This window comes from Chrysochloris asiatica, unplaced genomic scaffold (assembly GCF_000296735.1).
Source record: "Chrysochloris asiatica unplaced genomic scaffold, ChrAsi1.0 scaffold00046, whole genome shotgun sequence".
Taxonomy (NCBI): Eukaryota; Metazoa; Chordata; class Mammalia; order Afrosoricida; family Chrysochloridae; genus Chrysochloris; species Chrysochloris asiatica.
In genome coordinates this window covers 15,947,145-15,964,112 of record NW_006408564.1, presented here as the reverse complement: position 1 = coordinate 15,964,112, position 16,968 = coordinate 15,947,145, and positions in this window count along the sequence as shown.

Here is a 16,968-nt window from a genome sequence, read left to right as displayed (position 1 = left end):
TTCCCTGGAAACTCTATATAGATTTGCTGTGGGTCGGAACTGACTAGATGGCACTTAACAAAAAAAACAACCAACTTCTCCAGTTTGAAACTGATCAAACATATAATCAAGATGTATTAATAAATTACTGGTGATACAAATGCAAATGTTGGCATCACAGAGGAAGGATCAGTAGTTGGAAAATATTGCCTTGGTGATAGAAACGAAGCTGGAGAGTGCATGACAGAATTTTGCAAGACCAATAACTTATTCATTGCAAATACCGTTTTAAGCAACATAAAGGGCAGCTATAAACCTTGACCTCTCCAGATAGAATACACAGGAATCAAATAGACTTTGTCTGTGGGAAAAGACGGTGGAAAAGCTCAATATCATTAGCCAACAGGTCAAGTGTCAACTGTGGAATAGACCATCAATTTCTCATGTGCCAGTTCAAGCTCAAGCTGAAGAGAATTAAAACAAGTCCATAAAAGTCAAAATATGACCTTGAATATATCCCACCTGAAATTAGAGGTCATCTCCAGAACAGATTTCTTGCATTAGACACTAATGACTAAAGACCCAAATAGCTGGGTATTGACATCAAGAGCATCCTACAAGAAAAAAGCAATTGGTCATTTAAAAAAAAAGAGGAAAGATAGAAAAGATCAAAATATTAGAAGAGACTCTGAAATTTGCTCTTGAGTATAGAGACACTAAAGCAAAGGAAAGAAATGAAGAAGTAACAGAACATTTCATCAAAGAGCAGCTGGGGAAGACAAAGTCAAGAATTATAGTGAAATGTGCAAATGCCTGGAGTTAGAAACCCAAAAGTGAGAACACTGTCAGCATTTCTCAATCTGAAGGAACTGGAAAAAAAAATTCAAGCCTCAACTGGTAATATTGAAGGATTCTATGGGCAAAATATTGAATGACACAGAAGGCATCACAAGAAGAAGTAAGCTATATACACAGAGTCACTATTTAAAATGAAAAGGTCTAATTTCAACCATTTAAAGAGGTAGTGTGTGATCAAGACCTGATGGTACTGAAGACAAACGTCCAAGCTGCACTGAAGGCACTGGCAAGAAACAAGACTCCAGGAATTGTTGGAATACAAATGGAAATCTTTCAACAAACTGATGCAGCATTTGAGGCACTAACTCATTTATGCCAAGAAATTTGAAAGACAGCTACTTGGCCAATTGATTGGAAGAGATACTTATTTGTGCCCATTCCAAAGAAAGGTGACCCAACAAAATTGGAAAACTATTGAATAATATCATTAATATCAAATGCAAGTAAAATTTTGAAGATAATTCAACAGGAAGCTGTCAGAAATTCAAACTAGATTCAGAAGAGGGCTTTGAACTAGGGACATCATTGATGATGTCAGATGGATTTGGGCTGAAAGCAAAGAACCTCACAAAGATATTTACCTGTGATTTGTTAACTATGCAAATCCTTTTGACTGTGTGAATCATGGCAAGCTATGGATAGCATTGGAAGAATGAGTGTTCCAAACACTTAATTGTGCTCATGAGGGCCCTGTACATTGACTGTTTGCATTTTAATGTAAACAAGCAGAACAAGGTGATACTGAGTGATTTAAAATCAAAACAGGTGTGTGTCACACTTGTAGTCTTTCAACCTACTTATACAATCTGTATGGTGAGTAAAAAATCCAAGAAGATGGTATCAGAATTGAAGAAAGTCTCATCAACAACCTGAAATATACAGATGATACAACCTTGCTTGCTGGAAGAAGACTGACAATACTTAATGATGAAGATCAAAAAGTGGCCTTAGGCATAAGTTACATTTTAATGTAAACAAAAATCCTCACCACTGAACCAACAAATAACATCAAAATAAATGGAGAAAAGAGTGAAGTCATTAAATACTTCATTTTGCTCAGATCAACCATCAACTCTCATGGAAGCAGCAATCAAGAAATCAAATGACGTATTGCATTAGGCAAAATGGCTGTACAACACCCCTTTAAAGCGTTCAAGAGAAAAAAAAAAAATCAGTTTCAGGACTACGGCGTTCCTAACCCAAGTCTCAAATGCATGTGAAAGTTGAACAATGCATAAGAAGACCATGGAAGAACGGATGCATTTGAATTATGGTGTTGGAGAAGAATATTGCAAATACCACGGACTGCTAGAAGAACAAACGAATCTGTGTTGGAAGAAATTCAGCTAGAATGCTCCTTAGAAATCAGGATGGTGAGATTTTGTCTTTCATACTTCAGAAATGTTATTAGGAAGGACTAAACTCTGGTGCCATGGGCTAAAGCGTCAGACTACAAAGTCATTTGAACTGCAAGGTCAGTGGTTCAAGCTCACCAGCTGCTCCTTGAAAACCGTATACAGGGTTGCTATGGGTCAGAATTGACTCAACAGCACTTAACAACAACAACAACAATCTCTGGAGAAAGGCATATGTTTGGCTAAGTGGAGGGCCTGCAAAAAAGAGAGAGACCCCAAATGATATGGATTGGCATAGTAGCAGCAGCAATATTGCTCAAGAATAACAATTGTGAGGTTTGTGCAGGACTAGGCATTGTTTAGTTCTGTTGTTCATAAGATGATCACGAGTTGGAACTGACTCAGTGGCACCTAAGACCAACAATTTCTTTTATCTTGGGTGGTAACATTAACGTGTTTGTTGGCTAAGTGTAAGTTTGGCGGTTTGAATTCACCCAGAGCCACTTTGGAAAAAAGGCCCTGGTATCTACTTCCAAAATGTTAGTCATTGAAAACTCTACAGAGCACACTTCTGCTCTGATACGTATGGAGTCAGTATGAGTTGGAATAGACTCGACTGCAACTGGGTAAATTCTTTTGCCATCTGGTAAAAAGATTTCCAATCTATGTTGGAATCCTTTCCCTGTTAAAAATACTAAGAAGAGATCTGGAAGTGAAGATGGTTGTCTTCCTTAACATCAGCTTTAAATGGTAAGGATATAGCATTTATAGCTCCTCAGCATTACTGGAATCTACCAGTAATCTCTTTAATATGATTTGAAGAATGTTTCATGTCAGTTTGGGGGTCCTACAGACCTGGTTTCAAGTCCTGGTTCTCCAATATAAGCTATGTGACCTTGGACAAGTTACACTCTTTATGTCTCAGTTTCCTCATTCCTCAAACAGCAATAATTACTAATGAAATTATGATGAGCATTAAATCAGTGAATACATTTTTTTCAATACCTAAAAAATAATTAGTGCCATATAAACGTCAATTATGTGAACTCTTAGTATCTTATCCTAGTATATGACCCCATTCTAAAATTCCTGGATTTGCTGAAAGAGTTCATCCCATCTATGCCCTTCAGGATTGGAAAGGTTTCAATCACATCCCCTTTCAACTCCTTTTATTCAATATAAAAGCTCTAATCCTTTTAGAGAGTCCACAGTTCTTTTATTCTTTTGAGTGTTATAGTCACTCAACAATTTTTCCTATAGCTTCTTCTTCAGTCTTTCTGCCAATATTAAATAAGATCTTTCTAAGGTAATTTTTTTATTCACATCACCAAGTATAAGGCCTTGTCTTTAATAGGCTCTTGATAAATATTTGTTGAATAGATGAATGAATAAATGCAGCCAAGACATGCAAAAATCATCACAGCATTAAGCTAAAAATAAGGCAGGCTTTGTTCCTCTATAGACAAGCAATGGGACTAAATTACCACATCCCCTTCAAAGAATTGTTCCAAATCAGTCAGTCAAAGCCCTGTTAATCATAAAGCTATTATAAAACATAAGGGAGTGAGAGGGGTCTTTTGATTCTTACTCTGGCCAAAAATCCACATCATCTAGACACACTCAAATTCAAAGACAATATACCTTTGACAGTCATATCCAGGTGCCTCTCTGTTGACTGAAAATTGGCAGAAATACAATGCATTTGGAAGCTGATGGACTGCTACCCATCTTTGAAAAAGGTCAATTATATAATTTTACTACTTTGTTTAAAACAATCCAATGGCATTCTGTCATATAGGCAGTGCCCAGATTACAAACACATTTCATTCCTAATTCTGCCTGTAATTGAATTTGTACATAAGTCAGGGCTAGGTATAGTTGGTTTCTAACATCAGTTAATCAAATGCATATCTTAGTCTATAGTATACCTTTCTATGCATAAAAGACATTAAACACATGCTTTCAGATACATTAAACCAGCCTTAACATAATAATCCAATAATATTTTGATGCACATCACAAAGCAACATCCAATTTTTATTATGAACCATAGTTTGTACCTTGAATCACTAATGTAATATGAGATTGATTCATAACCATGGATTACAGGTAAGTCAGGTATTTGTAACCCAGAGACTGCCTGGACTTAACATTAAATCAAAACTATTCATTGTAGCCTCAAAACCCTACATGATCTAGGTTCTGCCTATATTTTTGCCCAATTGTCTTTTCCTCAGCAAGTCCCTTCCTCACTCATCTCTGGACACTCAATTCCTTAAGGTAAAGATCAGTGAACATTTTCTAGAAGGAGCCAGATAGTAAATAATTTCCTTTTTGTAAGACATACGATCACTGTTACAATTACTCAGCTGCTGTTATAATGCTAATGAAGTTCTAGAAAATGCATGAAAGGATGCATATGGCTATGCTGCAGTAATATTTTATTCACAAAAAGAGGTGATGATCTGGAATTGGCTCATGGGCCATAATATGCCAACCCTAAGGAGCTCTGGTTGCGTAGTGGTTACGAATCAAGCTGCGAATCTCAAGATCAGCAGTTCGAAACTACCAGCTGTTCCGTGGGAGAAAGATGAGGCTTTCTGCTCCCGTAAAGATTTACAGCCTCGGAAACCCTGTACAGGGTCGCTATGAGTCGGAACAGACTCCACGGCACATGACAACAACAACAACAACATGCCCTAAGGAGCTCTGGTAGCGCAATGGTTACGAATCAGGCTGCGAACCTTAAAGTCAGCAGTTCGAAACTGTCAGCTGTTCCATTGGAGAAAGATGAGGTTTTCTGCTCCCATAAAGATTTACAGCCTCAGAAACCCTGTACAGGGTTGCTATGAGTCGGAACCGACTCCACAGCACATAACCAACCAACCAATGCCGTAAGGTAAGACTCCTTCCGTCATTTCCTATGTGGCAATTTAGGATAAGCTAACTGCAAGACAGATGGTTCAAACCCACCAGCAGCTCCTCAGAAACCCTATATATGATTGTTATGAGTCAGAACCAACTCCATTGCAACAATATATGAACTGACTCACCAGCCCTTAACAACAGCAAAAGTATCCTGCTTTTGTTATACGAGTTCACATTTTTGCTGTTGTTATTATGTACCAGCTTCGGCACTAGACTGCAAGCCTCATGAGGACAGAAAGTTTGTTTTATTGACTTATTATCACTATCACATAGACAGTTGTTAGCACATATCGTTGTTGTTTTTTTATTTAACTTTTTATTGTGAATTGAATGAAGGTTTACAGAGAAGATGATCAATTTTATATTTAAATAATCATACATTTGTCTCATCTCAATGATTGCAGTTTCTGCCATACAACAGTTATCCCTCTTCCTTCCTGTGTTTCCTATCACCTTCCCATCCCTTCTCATCTTGGTCCTTATGTAAATGGTATCCTTGTGATCTTGAAAGACTGACCATTCTGTGGTGAGTATACCTTGCTAATGTTGTTGTCCCTACTGCTTGGATGAAAATTTTGCCACAAGTGTGAATTCCGTTCCTGATCTGAAGGGTGGTCGACGGCCATAATCTCGGATACCTTCAATCTCTGACCAGTAAGACTGGTCTTTTCATTTAATAGTTTGGAGTTTTGTTCCACATTTTCTGCCACTTTATCTGGAACTTTCTAATGTGATCCTTTTTAGAACAGTTGACAGCGGTGGCTGGGAACCATCTAATTCTGGTCTCAGAGTCATGGTGATTGATGTGCATGTTTTTCCTTGGTCCACTGGACTAATTGATTCCCAGTGTCTTTAGTTTTCATCACTCTTCTTTCTCATGGACATGGAGAGACCAATAGTTGCACCTTCGATGTCCTTTTAAGGTGAACTTTTAAGATCGCTGACACCTAGCACATGGTTTGTTCAATAACTATTTCCTAAGCGAATGACTTCATTTATCACTTTCTTATCCACTCACTACACTGACCTTCCTTCAGGTCTTAGAAAACTCCAGGATTATTCTTGCCTTTTACCTTTTACACTTGCCATGCCCACTGCCAAAAGCTTCCTTCCCTAAATCTTTACGTCTCCTCTTCTTTATTCAAGTCTCAGGTGAAATAGTATCTCTTTGAACTAGCCTTTCTTGATCAAAATATTTCCTATAAGCTTCAGTCACTCTGTAAAACAGTGTACCTTTTTCATAACACATGTTCAGATCTGAAATGATTTTTTACTTATTTGTGTAAGGAAACCCTGGGGCTGCAGTAGTTAAGCTCTCAGCAGCTAACCAAAAGGCCAACTGTTTAACCCATCAGCCGCTCCATGGGAAAAAAGATGTAGCAGTCTGCTTCCATAAAGATATGCAACTTCTAAGCCTAGACAGGGCTGAGGAAACGAAATGCAAGTAGGTCTCTTGTGATACAGTAGTGAATAATTGTTATCAGGACTGATTGTGAGGGTTGGAAATGTAAAGATAGACATTTTGTAGCAAGGAGGAGAGTGATTAACTTTTCAGTCCTGGAGCAGAGGTCCCTGGGACCATCAAGGGAGAAGAGCAGAGAGCGGGACCCTACCCAGAGAAGCAGTGACGCCTGAGATGGAGGCAGAGATAATGACATGGAGAGACGGAGCTGTTGGGGACTTGAGACACAGAGAGGGAGAGGGGCTGTGTGCTGACGACCAGGGGTCAGGCTTGTAATGTATACCCTTTGGTTGGTTGATGATGCATGGAGGGTATTGTAGCCATGGCAATGAACCGATATACGATAGGATGAATGTAAAACTAATGTTCTCCCATGTAAACTATCACCTAATTCACAATAAAACACTAAAAAAAAAAAAAAAGATATGCAACCTTGGAAACCCTGTGGGGCATTTCTACTCTGTCCAAAAGGGTGACAATGAGTTGGAATCTATGTAATGGTAAAGGATGTTGGTGATTCTTGTATATCCTCTTCTATTAGTCCAGAAAGTTTCTCAGTTTCCTTCAGTTATGAAAGTGTGACATAGAGTAGATTTACAATAAGCGTTTATGTAGAACAGTGCTTTTCAAATTTTAGTATGTATACTAATCACCTGGGGATCTGATTAAAAGGCTGAGCTCTGTGAGTCATTAGGTCCAGGGTGGGGAAGTTGCTTTTTAAACAAACTTCAAAGAGACACTGGTGCTGATGGTCAGTGAACCACACTTACAGCAATAAGGGTCTAGTAAACATATTTGACTGTCAAGCAAAAATACTCACCTGTAGGGCACAAAGACAACTTTAATTTGAAGATCCTTCAAAAACCATGCAAGACACTTGCCAGGCTGAGCCAAAGATCAAAGGGCAAGATGAATCCCATCCTTAAAAGGCACATTCAATGTAAAAAAAAAAAAAAACAAAAAAAAAACCACAAAACGATAAGGACAGGTTTTCCTGAGTCACTTAAGTGGTTTTGGCCTCAGGCATCAGGAAAATTATCCAAGCTTCCCATATTAAATTCTCCTTGAAAATGCTGAATCATCCATGGAGAACCAAGTGAATCTGTCTTCACTGTGTGTTCTGTTGTAGCTCCCTTTCTTTCAACCATTCTATTTCATACATTTTAAGTGCTCTGTTGGTACAATCAAAGGACAAAAGGTTGGCAGCTTGAATCTACTAGCCTTCATGGGAGAAAAGATCTGGTGGCCATATGCTCCTGCAAGTATGTGTGTGTGTGTGTGAGAGAGAGAGAGAGAGAGAGAGAGAGAGAGATGCCCTCAAAATGGTTCTGACTCATAGCGACCCTGAATAGGGTTTTGGAGGAGTGGTTGGTGACTTTGAACTGTGGAACTTGCAGTGCAAATAGACCTTGCAGTCCAGTGCATCATCTCACAGCACCACAACCTAGGAAATCCTAAATTGTTGTTGTGAAATGCAGTTGAGTCGGTTCAAACTCATAGTGACCCTGCATAGAGTTTCCAAGGCTTTAAATATTCACAGGAGCAGAAAGCCTCATCTTTCTCCTGAAGAGCAGTGGTGGGCTCTAAATCTGTGGTTTGCAGTCCAGTGCTTATCATATGGAGCCACCACAGCCTTAAGAAATCCTATGTTGTTGTTATTAAGTGACATCTGACCCATAGGGATCCCATATAGGGTTTACAAGGAGCTGCTGGTTTGAACCACTGACCTTGCAGTTCAAACGGACTTTGCAGTCTAATCCATTAACCCCACAGTGCCACCCATAAGAAATTCTATAGAGCAGTTCTAATCTGATTTGCAGGGTCACTATGCATTAGAATAGCCTGTAAATTTCACAACAACAGCATTTCATACACTGGGGCGCTACTTGTTCTACAAGTCAATGTGGTAATCCTGAGAGACCATTCTACTAATGAAATCTGCTGCTACTTGACCTGAAAGAAGAATCCCTACTTCAAAGCTGAAAGGGAATGTATTCAAGAGAGAAATGGAGTGTGGCTGAGCCATGAAGAGCTATTGCTCTGAGTCTGATTACCACTGAACTTCCCTGTGATCCTGAGCACAATACTGATCCTTTTCAGGCCTCAATTGCTTCCTCTTAAAGGGGATAGTAATTGTGCCTGACTTTTAGAGTAGTTATGATAATTAAATGAGGGAATTCTTGCAAAGAAATTGGCACAGTTCACGGCACATGTATGCATTCATGACTAGCTTATTATTATTCTCCACTACGAATCCTGGTGAGGTGCTGAAGGATCAGCATTGGACTGTGAATCACCACATCAGCAGTTCAAACCCACCAGCTGCTCCTTGGAAACCCTATACAGGGTCACTATGAGTCAGAACCGCCTCAACAATACTTAGCAAGGACTCCTGATGTGGTGCTGTAGGATAAGAACTGGACTGCAAACAAGGTAGGCAGTCCAATCCCACAAGTTGCTCCTTGGAAATTCTATACAAGGTGTCTATGAGTAAGAAACAACCTTGACAGCACTTAACAACAATAACATAGGCTATTGTTATCATCTGGTAGCGTAGTGGTTACGAATTGGGCTGCGGACCTTAAGGCCAACAGTTCGAAACTACCAGCCGCTCTGTGGGAGAAAGATGAGGCGTTCTGCTCCCGTAAAGATTTACAGCCTCAGAAACCCTGTACAGGGTCGCTATGGGTCGGAACCGACTTGACGGCACTTAACAACAACAACAATTGTTATTATAGTTATTGTAAATTATGTTAGCCTGTAGAATCTGCAAAGTGACTTTCAATAAATGTCATAGTTAAGATATTCATGCTTATTATGTAGAGGATAATATGTTACATGGTACAGTGTCTCATGTGGAGACGTGGTGTAGCACTGGACACTTTACTACAAGGTTGACAGTTCAAACCTACCAGCCACTCCTTAGAAACTCTGTACAGAGTCGGTATGAGTCAGAATTGACTCCACAGCACTTAACAACATCAACAACAAAATACTGTCTCCTAATCCTAAAAATGGAGTCCTAATGTGGCTCTGTGGGTTAATGTGCCAGACTGCAAAGCTTTTTGAACTGCAAAGTCAGTGGTTCAAGCTCACCAGCTGCTCCTCAGAAACCCTATACAGGGTTGCTATGGGCCAGAACTGACTTGATGGCACTTAATAACAACAACAATCCTAAAAATAAACCTATGAAGTAGGTATTGGTTACACTGCTTTGCAGATGGGAAAACAGACTTAAGTTGGTGAATAGGTTTGCTAAATGTTGTGCCATAGGGTAAGCACTGGACCACAAGGTTGGTTTGAACCACAAGTTAAGTGGTTCAAAGTCATCAGCAGTTCCGTGGACACACTATAGAGGGTCACTATGAATCAGAACCAACTCCACAGCACTTAACAACAATAGCAGGGTTGGAGTAGAGATATGGCCTGCAATCTGACTGACATCAATTCTCAAGTTCTTAAGCACTATGCTATATATGAAGAAAAACGTGGCATCAGGATTGGAGGAAGACTCATTAATAACCTGCAATATGCAGATGATACAACCTTGCTTGCTGAAAGGGAAGAGGACTAAAAACATTTACTGATGAAGATCAAAGAGTACAGCATTCGGTATGTATTACATCTCAGTGTAAAGCAAACAAAAATCCTCACCACTGGACCAATAAACAACATTCTTACCAATGGAGAAAAGATTGAAGTTGTCAAATACTTCATTCTTCTTGGATCAACAAACAACACTCACGGAAGCAGCAGTCAAGAGATCAAACGACGTATTGCATTAAGCAAATCCACTGCACAAGACCTTTTTAAAGTGTTGAAGAGCAAAGATGTCAGCTTGAGGACTAAGGTGCGCCTGACCCAAGCCATGGTATTTTCAATAACCTCATATGCATGCGAAAGCTGGACAGTGAGTAAGGAAGACCATAGAAGAATTGATGCCTTTGAGTTATGGTGTTGGAGGAGAATATTGAAAGTGCCATGGGCTGCCAAAAGAACCAATAGATCCATTTTGGAAGAAGTGCAGCCAGAGTGCTCCTTGGAGGCCAAGATGGCCAAACTTCATCTCTCCTACTTCGGACATATTGTCAGGAGGGACCAGTCACTGGAGAAGGATATCATGTTTGGTGAGGTGGAAGGTCAGTGAAAAAGAAGAAGACCCCCAACGAGATGGATTGGCCAAGTGGCAGCATTGATGGACTCAAGTGTGGCAATGATAGTGAGGTTGGCCCAGGATCAGGCAGTGCTTTGTTCTGCTGAGCATAAGGTCACTATGGGTAGGTACCGACTCGATGGCACCTAACAACAACAACAAATGTGGTATGTCTTATAATCACAAGTCATCGAATTCAGTGGAGGCTTTGGAATTATTTAAAGGGTCTTCCTAGGTAAAACAAAGGCATCCTGTTGGGCACTTCAGCATAAGTAGAGAGACTGCTATCTGAAAGTTCAGTGGTTCAAATCCACCAGCCCCTCCTTGGCAACCCTATCTGTGAGTCTGTCTTGCACCATTTCTTGGTTCTCTTTCTTTCCCTTTTGGTTTCATTCTTAAGCAAGTTCTCTACCTGTAGGGAATACTATCGTCATCAACAATTTCAGAGCTATATCCTACCTCTTGAACAATGCCAACAGCAATTCAGCTTCACTTCTCTATAAATTCAAAGACGTGTTTTTTTTATATCTTATCACAAATAAACTCTAATTGATCTCAGTTGGGTCTCTAGTTCATTTCTGAATCAATCATGTGTAAGCAGGGAAATTAAATAGGTGTTGTTGTTGTTGTTGAGTGCCACTGAGTCAGGTTTGACCCATAGCGATCCTGTATAGGGTTTCTGTTGTGTGCTGTGGAGTCGGGTCCAACTCATAGTGACCCTGTACAGTGTTTCTGAGGCTGTAAATCTGTAAGATAAGCAGAAAGCCTCATCTTTCTCCCACAGAACAGCTGGTAGTTTCGAATTGCTAACTGTGAGGTTAGCAGCCCGATTCGTAACCACTACACTACCAGAGCCACATCTAAATCAGGCTTTCACAGCACCCTTAGCTGTACCTGAGAAAGCAGTGGTTTTCCAAAAGCAATGCTATTGTTGTTGTTAAGTGCCATGGATGGGTCCCCCTCAGAGCCACCCTGTAGAGAGTTTCCGGGGAATGGCTGGTGGGTGTGAGCTGCTGACCTTGTGGTTCCAACTGACCTTATGGTCCATTGCTTCTCCTACAGCACCACACCAGGACTCCTTCTCAAACAGAAGAGTAGGGTGAAATGATCAATGGCAAAATAATTGACACCAGGCAGGTAAAAACACCAGGTGCTGACTACACCCTCATTTTACAGATGGATAATTCTGTGGCCAGCAAGGCTGATTCTTATGCCATTTTTATCAGTTCCTTCCCTCTGGCTCCCAGTGTTCTATTATTGCATCTGTCCTTCCTTTCTTAGAGGAAAAGAGTAGACAAACTTATTCACTAAAGTATGAGTCACTCAAGCACCAAGAATCCTTACAGTCTAGTTTTTATAATGAATATTCACTTCTCTGACTACTATCTGTTGAGCATTCACTAGATGACAGGCCTGTGCGCAGTAGGCAGTACAGAGAGAATGGTGAATGAGACAGGCATGTTTTACATAAATCTGAGCGTATTAATAATGCAATCGGGGGACCTATATTTTTATTCAAAAAATTTAAAGGTCATCAGAAAGAGGGAAAATACTTGGATATTTTTAAGCGTGAGGGTTCAGAGAAATTGCTTGGATCTGTTTTCTGCCTCCCAGTTCCAACACAGTTCTGATTCAGCAGACCTGGAATAAGACCCAAGAGGTCATTTTGATGAAGATGGTTCAGGGACCTTACAGAGTGCTTCTGGCTTAACTAAAGGGCTGAATCTCTACTGACTAAATGTTGGGAACCATTGAATCATTCATGCAAAAGGAAAATCTTTGAAGAAGGGGACTTTTCTCTTCAAAAAATACTGCACAACAGCAGTGTGGCAAGACCTGGGGACTCTTGGGCCCAGAGTCAGTGACATAGCCACAGAGGACTAGAGTGGAGAGTGGAGTGTCCAGCTGATAAGAAGAGAGGGCATATGCATAAGAACACCCACACTTGCAGATAATACCCACTTATCCTGGCTTCAGTGACTGGATGATCAGAGCTCAACCAGAAGTAAAAAGAAGAGGAAAAAAAAAAAAAAGTATTCTCATACAATTTGATGAACTTGACCTACACCTATGAAAGCAGTAGCTCAAAAGAGGGAACAACTCCTTACAGCAAGAATCATTCCCACCCTCTCCACACACAAAGTAGACAGGGATGGGCAACTTGGACATTGGCTACCCAAAATAGGGGGTGGGGGCTACAAAGGCAAGAAGTGACTGGCTTACAAGCTTTCAAGAAGGAACATAGATCCAGAGGGCCTGGAGGAAGGTAGAATCTCCAGTGAGTAGTATTCAATCTGTCTAGGTGGGGCTAATGCAATGAAATGCAGATGGGTCTCTTGTGATACAATAATGAATAATTGTTATCAGGACTTATTGTGAGGGTTGGAAATGTAAAGGTAGACGTTTTATAGTAATGAGGGGAGTGATTAACTTTTCAGTCTAGGAGCGGAGGTCCCTGGGACCATCAAGGGAGAAGAGCAGAGACAGGGACCCTACCCAGAGAAGCAGTGATGCCTGAAATGGAGCCAGAGATGATGACATGGAGCAATGGAGCAGCTGGAGACTTTAGATCCAGAGAGGGAGAGCGACTGTGTGCTGAAGACCTGGGGGTCATGGGGGAAGGATTGCATGGAGGGGATTGTAACCATGGCAATGAGATGATAAAGGATAGAATGAATGTAAAAAAAAAAACAACAACACCTAAACTCACTTGAAAAAAAAAAAAAATACTGCACAAGCAGCTTATGATCTGGCCTTGGAGTCCCTGGGTGGTACAAACAGTTAACCCACTTGGCTGCTAACTGAAACCTTAATGTTTCAAATTACCCAGAGGCATCTAGGAAGAAATAACTGGTGAGCTACTTCTGAAAAATCCACCATTGAAAACCCTACGGGACACAGTTCTGCTCTTATCCATGAGTTCACCAAGAGTCAGAATCAACTCAAAAGTGACTTTTTTCCTTTTTTAAAAAAAAAAAAATCAGGCCTTTTCATAAAGTACTCACTCTACTTCCTGAATGTTGGGAACTGCAAGGTGCATGCAGGATTCCTTGTAATTCTCTGGCTAATCAATCATAAGTGGATTCCAGTGCCCTGTCCAGATCCCCTTGGTGCCAGTCTCTTTGCTGTGAACACCAGAGCCTATCTGACGGTGGGCTTTCTTTCTGCCTGTGGGAACACACTAAGCCCACACGAGGCCACGTGGAGAGGATGCAGACTGAATGTCCCTAGAGCATCCCTCAACAATTGTTAAATGGGGAGGTGGCAGACACACATCCCAGTTTTGGTCCTCTGTATGTGGTAACACTGAGAAATGTTCTACGTTATCTCTCAGAGTTTCCCAAAGGAATCAAGCTCCAGTACCCTGTAATGGTGGCTGGCTTGTTGATGCTACCCTCCTTGCTTTCTTCCTTACCTAGTCTTACATCCCACTCTTTACTAGCATTTCCTGCCATCTCCTGCCCTAAAAACAACCAATACTTTCATCTTTGTTTCAGGGTCATCTTTGTGGAGAACTCAAAGCAAGCATCAGGCATGTCTAATTGTAAAATCATGTGCTGTGTTTACATTATCCTTAGAAATATTGAGTTCTGACAATTGGCTTCAGATTACATCATCAAGGAAGAGGTTCCAGTCAAATATGTGAAAGCATCAAGCCCAGGTTTAAATTAGAATGGATTTCTCAATATCCCTGACACAAACTAGTTCACATGCCCTCTGCTATCACGCAGAAGAACTTATTACTTTTTTTTTTTTTCTGTCACTAACTTAAAAAAAAAGCACTCAGCTAAAATCATGCTGAATATCTGTTCCAAAGAAGGATGTGGCAAAAGGACACACTCATATGAAGATGTTATTGTACTAAAAGAGTCACAGAGAGTGCAAAATGAGTGTTTATTATGCACAGCACATCCAAGCATGATTAGATGTTTGGCAGAACAGAAACAAGAAAAGCATGGAAAAAGCTGAGCAAAAATAAGTCAAACCCAAAGACTTACTCAAAGAGAGAGTGGGGAAAAAGCTACTTCTTGGGGTTTAATATTGGCGAATAACTGGCATCTCCTTTGTTCTTTATTTGCTTTCAAATGGTAACAAATCATTCTGATGATAATTGCAGAATGTATCTATTTATGGCCTCTTGTATCTGATGGCCAGGGAGATCATTCCATTTGGTGCTCTATTGATGATCCTCCAAACTGATTCAGGAGCTTTCCAAAGAACTCAGAGAACAAATAGCAACATCAGTGCTTTGTTCCCTGACATGAAGAGAAAAGAAAAGGAAAGAAAGAAAAATACTTGGTGAATGAACACATAGGAAGACAAAATCAGTACTCAGAAAATACTGGAGGGAAAAAAGAAAAAGGAGATAAAAATGTGTTTCTTAGTTCTATAATCCAGCTATCTGTTGTATTGTAGAAGAAAATACACAGCTGATATGCTTCTGAAGCAATTCTTCTGTATATTTTTTTCTTATGCATTTCAGATATGTGCTATTCTTCTGAAACCATTTATTAGCCCTCCTCCTTTAATTGTATATAACAAAGCCAACATTTCCAGTTAAGATCCATTGTTTGAAAGCAACACAAATTGATTGGGTCTGGCTGTCTTAAGCACAAAGTAATACATTGGAAATATGGGGGGAGATTTTCAGAATTACAAGAGTAGTTCAAGAAACAGACAGAGAAAATGCTGCCGGAAGTCAGGGATCCTTTGGGGATCCTGGTAACAGAAACAAATTGACAATCTTATCAGCCACCACAGCTGGCATAATCAGTTCCAACACTTTTCCTGCCCTCATGTCACTGGTAAATTTTAAAATATTAGGAAAGAATAAGGCTTGTCCAGTGTGAATCAAAGGCCCATTTCCAGGCAAAGGGGAAGCAGAGTACTTGGAAATAGAGTTTCTTCAATATGGTATGCAATGGGGCAGAAGTCTTTCTCAAAAAGGCACTAGAATGTGAATAAGGTACTATAGAGCCTTTGGGCCAACCAAGAGGTTAGAGCCCATGCAATGGATTCATGAGGTAACAAACCAGATGCCATTAAACTGAGGTGATTCATGATGCAGAGCTGTACTACCTAGGGTTTTCAATGGCTGATTTTTTGGAAGATCACCAGGTCTTTCTTCCAAGGCATCTCTGGCGAATTCAACCTCTAGTCTTTGAACTAGCAGTCAAGCTCTTAAACACTGCAGCACCCAGAGATGTCAATGAGGTAAAAAGCTTGAAAAAAATGCAAGTGCCATCCTTAGGCCATTGTGCCTTACCATGATTTTATTGTTTTGTCTAAAATATTGGTATTAATAACCACCATACCAATATTAAAATTTTGTGGAAAGGCATCACTTTTGGAGGATGTTATTCCTTATACCCCTTTCCTCCCTACTGACTCCAGCCCCACAATCCCTGATGCCCACTATCCTTTCTCATTTTCCCTCTAAACTCTGGACAGAGATGTAGCCTTGCCATCCACTCTACATCTACCAATAAGAATGGTGCCTAACAAATTTAAACTCTTCAAATTCTAACATATAAGCAACTGCTGTGTGCTAGAGATTGATATTCCTGTGTTAGGTATTTTCTATCTATAGTCACTTCTGTGCAAACAAATCCTTCACTATAAAACTAAATATAGAAATAGTAATAAAACACGTCCTTGATAAGTCCGCTGGGATACTCCAAGGTTTTGAAGACCACTACATTCTCAAATAGATCTCTTTAAATTATATTATTCCCCATGAAATGCATAACAGTATGACAGAGAAAATATCCCTTTAGCCTTTTAATGACTCCCATATAAGTGTGGGACTAAAGTCATTTATAAAGCTATTAGTGTAAATACTGCTGGAGCACTCACTGAAACAATTTCACAAATCAGAGATCTGATGCACTGCTCAATACAGCGCCCCCTTCTTTGATGTCTCTAAGATATGCAATTTCCAGATAAGTACTCCTAATTCCTTCAATGTCTTCCTGTCTGTCATCAGTGATGGGAAGGGGAGGTACGGAATGAGTTGCTGGGTTCTAAAGTTAGACTTTTGTTGTTAGCTGCCATGTCTGTCCCAGACTCCTTGTGACCCCATACACAACAGAATGAAACAATGCTTAATCCTGCACCATCCCCATATCTGGGTAGCAATCAGAGTTGTGTCCACAAGGTTTTTGTTGACTGAGTTTAAGAAGGAGATCATCAGAAAGTAGGCCTTTCTTTGGTGTCTGTCCTCGTCTGGAAGC